Source organism: Limulus polyphemus, unplaced genomic scaffold, assembly GCF_000517525.1.
Source record: "Limulus polyphemus unplaced genomic scaffold, Limulus_polyphemus-2.1.2 Scaffold5880, whole genome shotgun sequence".
Lineage (NCBI taxonomy): Eukaryota > Metazoa > Arthropoda > Merostomata > Xiphosura > Limulidae > Limulus > Limulus polyphemus.
Genome location: NW_013671490.1, coordinates 44,184 through 49,137, shown reverse-complemented (window position 1 = coordinate 49,137; position 4,954 = coordinate 44,184). Strand labels below are relative to the sequence as shown.

Sequence of the window (4,954 nt, the reverse complement as noted above, 5' to 3'; positions counted from 1 at the left end):
AAAATCTATGCTAATCGTTGAGGAAGTCAAACAAAAAGTAATAGGTACAAAATATATACTAATCGTTGAGGAAGTCAAACAAAAAATAGTAATAGGTATAAAATCTATGCTAATCGTTGAGGAAGTCAAACAAAAAGTAATAGGTACAAAATATATACTAATCGTTGAGGAAGTCAAACAAAAAATAGTAATAGGTATAAAATCTATGCTAATCGTTGAGGAAGTCAAACAAAAAGTAATAGGTACAAAATATATACTAATCGTTGAGGAAGTCAAACAAATAAAAAACAAGTTTTAGCGCATGTTTAAACTTCGACGGCAAGTGGAATTTTCTGGTTGTTAATTATCAGGTTTATTTAATAGATTTAATTGCTACCTGTTTTAGTATTTTGTGCTCTCGCTGATTACGAGTACTTCTGATTTACTGAGTTCTAGACCTTCTGTATGTCTTGCGAATTATAGGCTAGAGAATTGGGTAATAAAGGGAGTATTCTCGTGATCGGTTTCCGTTTTGGTAGCCATCGAATGTGTGTCGCCCCACCGTACGAGCTCGTTTTGTCTCCATTTACTACATTATATATATATAGTGGAACAACTTTCCTGACTTCATATGTCACGTGTGCATATTATGAGGCACTGTCAGAGCTGAATAATTCAGGCATCTTGTATCAGCGGCTAGCTCAACAGAATTTCGACACACCCTGTAAGATAGATGCGTCCGATAATACTGCCTTGTTACATTGTAACCACCGCTACTTAATTATATTGGATACTAAAACAGCGAGTTTACAGTGAAAAGAAGGCTTACCTAAAACACACAAATCACTTATCACTTCTTGATGATCTCTCAAAACGTATTAAAGATTCCCAGTGAAAATTGAGCCAGGTTCGTACAGCATATTTCGGTGTAATATTTTAACGGTTATGATACAGAAATAAGTATCACTTAGTGATGAAAATTATGCCTGCTTTTGTATATTTTTCTCATATTTGTTGCCAATGAAATACTTCATATTTATTTTGTCTCTTTCTTGTATACACAAAGGTTAAAGGTTATATTATTTGTAATTGATATTTTTTTCACATACTTGTTTCCAATGAAATATTTCACGTTTTTTTTATCAGTTTCTTATATTCTCGAAGGCTATAGTATTTGCACTTGATAATAACATTTTTGCCCCCCCCCCAGTGGCACAGCGGTATGTCTGCGGACTTACAACGATAGAATCCAGGTTTCGATACCCGTGGTAGGCAGAGCACAGATAGCCCATTGTGTAGCTTTGTGCTTAATTACAATAAAAAAATAACGTTTTCAAAATTAAGAATTAAAAAAACATAAACTAAAGTTGAATTCAAATCTATCAACAATTAAAATTCTTTTGATAATGACGTAAACAAAACAAAATCAAAGTCAACAAAAAAATTTTGAGGGCATAACAATTTTTCTTACTTGGTGTTCTTTCGTTACTGTACGTAACATAAGAACGTATTACTTATGTTTGTCATCTTGCTACGACTTTAATTTCGTATACAGTAGGCGTCTTATCATGGTGATTTTTGAGTAGACACAGAACAAAAGTACATATATTTGTTTTCCCTTTCTGTCGTTATTTTTCTCCAACGCGTAACATTTCCATCACTTCCATTTCGAGTGTTAGAGATTAAGACGTAACATTTCCATCACTTCCATTTCGAGTGTTAGAGATTAAGACGTAACATTTCCATCACTTCCATTTCGAGTGTTAGAGATTAAAAAGATAAGTTTGTTCTTGAAAATTTCAATCATTTTAAATGTTGACTCCGTAAGCATCTCCTTGAGCATGCTTTATTAAAAACCTGCCAATGATCAGGCACGACAAAATGCGGTTCCCTGTTACTTCTCGTGGCTTTAAGCTTTTGTTACCAGATATATAATCTGATTAGATATATATATCACAAGGATACATACTTGTAATTCTTTGGGATGCTCAATAAGCTCTAGAATGTGTCATTCTTGATATGGCGGAACAACTTATTTCTGAGGTCAATTATAGCAGAATGAAACAAAATGACTGCCAACTTCGAATGAACGTTTTCTAGGATTTTCAGATAAAAATGATACGACATCGTGTTATATAACCCTGTCAAGGTACATATAGATTTGATTGACATCTCCAAGAACTGAGGCGTGACCGTCGATTACTGGTAAGAAAAAAACGCAATTTTCCAAGGTTCTAGTGAGCCCACGTGTTATTTTTTAGCGCACGTTGTGTTTTATTAGTTGTCTTTTTCTTTTACTTTTATTGTTGAAAAGATATAGTTGGCTATGTTATATATCCTCGCCATTTAGGCTTTTTCTTACATATGTTTCTTCGTTTGACCCAAGAACCATTAATAATTTCGATATTGATTTTTAAATAAAAAACTATCACTTCAATGGTTTCTTTTTTATTTTCTGTAACCTAACTTTAGTAATTTTTACCAAGTACGAAACGCAAGACACGATAAATCTTTATTAAACAGCAATATTATTAATTTCACTGCACAATCCGCACGTGATAATGTTAATTGAAAAAATTCTATCTCAGTTTAGGTTTAAAATTTAATTAAATACCTTAAGGACTTCGGAGAACCATACGAGTACTCCTTAATTGCAATATGTCGAAACGTAATATCAGATTTCAAATTACATAAAAGATGGGTTAATCGTACCTTGTATGACGATATGTATATATCCAAATACAGTGGCTGATCGCCATAAAAGATGGGTTAATCGTACCTTGTATGACGATATGTATATATCCAAATACAGTGGCTGATCGCCGCTGAAGCGAGAGGTGGCACTAAACCTTTAACACCTAAACATATTCGTTTCACTGAGAATCGTTAAGGTAGTAATGTTTATAGGACTGCAGTACAGCTCTTACCACGAAAGGATATTCATATAGCGAGAGTTTAATCGATGTACAACTTCAGAACACAACATATCGAAAAAGGTAAACGTTTAATGTTCTCTACAGAAATGGAATAACTTGTACAAAAGAACGTTTAGGACACTCAAAGCCAGCTCCAAAAAACAACAACAAAAGCTTGAAACTATCCTGACCAACACTCTTGTCGGTAAACTGATGGCTGTGGTTACAAAAGAGAACCCTTCAACCCCCCCCCCAAAAAAAAATCATTGCACACATGGGTTAAATAGCCAGGTCAGAAACTCCAAGGTTCGTGTGTAATAATCCCGAATTAAGAACTGTTAATCTGAAGAAAGGCAACCAATAAACAGTACTTACACAGCTACTTTTAACTGAATAACGGGATCGAATGTCACGGTTATAAAGTCGTTACTAGTGAAAGTGCGAACTGTGCCTAGGCATGCTATGGCTCAAAGCTTGGTTTTCAGAAAACTTTAATTACAGCAAACCTATTCACCTAAATAAGTACCTCGATGAAGCTCCAATGAACGTTTTGTCTTTGATGTGCTTAAATGTAGTAGCGAAAGTTGGATCTCACGTGCAGTGGAAGAAATGTTAAACGTTTATCAAAACATATGGTGTATGGTTTACGGCCGAAAATGTCGTTAACAGCGAGGATATACAGCTGATGAAAAAATGCATTTTAATCCTCATAAGTAAGAAAGTATATTTAATATGCTATTCTCATTACCGGATGGCTTGTCGTGATCGGGAGTTAATATTAATTATTGACTTCGTGTCCTCTTTCCAAAAACTTGTTTAAGTAGCAAATGCGGTATTCGGGCAATGATGCGTAATTGTAGCCATCAGATGATGCACGAACAACGCTGGAGTAAGTAGTCCCAAAAGCAGCACGAAAGTGTAGGACATCGTTCTTATGTAGTGCAATGAACAGAATTTAAGTTTTCTTCCAATGCACTCAATACTCGTAACAGCTAAGTTAATTACCTGAATTCCTGCGAGTGTTTTATTTTGGTCGTACAAGCAGAAGCTAACCAATAACATCACAAGTTGCACATAATTACATAAAAGACAAATACAATACTGTAAATTGGCATGCATTAAAACAAAAAATCATCTGTTTCAGTAAAAAAAAAAAATTGGTATAGTTTGTTTCGCCCATAGATACACAACGACTTAACTGGGTAAGTCGTCCCTAATTTTTTGTTCATTGAATAGAGAGAAAGGTTCTAGCGAATATCACTAAACCTAAACTTTTGGGTTACTCAAAAAGTTGTGGTATTTGACTGCCACTCTTATAACGCATCCAGAGCACCCAAATGAAAGCGCAGTTCTGAGATAACGGGATACGAACCATGAACATTTTAATCTAAAGTCTGGTAGAATAACCACTAGGTAACTCAAGCTCAGCTATTACGTAATATAATTTAATTGTTTGTGGTTAGATTTTATACTAAAAGCCATCTTACGTTATGCGTTTATGATTCAATAATACTCCTAAAATGCAAGGCTATTGATATCCATGTCATGCATCACTTGTTGAACATCACACCACCGGATGGAACTAGAAAACATGTATTCAAAGTTTGATAAAACTTTAGGCTAACGTTACAAATTCCTCACATTACACTGCTAGATGGCGTGACTATTTTCTTCTCAAAGTACTTCTAAACCATTTTATTTTTTTGGTACACATCGATAGGGTAGCAAAGTAAGCCTTATGCTTTCATCAGTTTCCTATAGTGATCAATTAATTCGATTTGTGTTTTTGTAATTATGACAACAACAAAAAAAAACGCGAGGAACACTAGTTGGACTATTACAACCCTTTTCTGAGTCCTGTCAATATAGTAAAATATTTATTGATTACAGAAAAGTTAAAATCATTAGTTGGAATATTACAACCCTTTTCTGAATCCTATCAATATAGTAAAATATTTATTCACTCACAGATAAGTTAAAAACACTAGTTGGACTATTACAACCCTTTTCTGAATCCTATCAATATAGTAAAATATTTATTGACTTACAGAAAAGTTAAA

At 34.1% G+C, this 4,954-nt stretch overlaps 1 protein-coding gene across 1 annotated transcript in view; it reads right to left on the bottom strand.

The window, feature by feature from the left end:
• The window catches only part of LOC111089319, an 18,429-nt gene that overhangs the window by 8,210 nt on the left and 5,265 nt on the right, over positions 1 to 4,954 (bottom strand). The window lies entirely within an intron of this gene.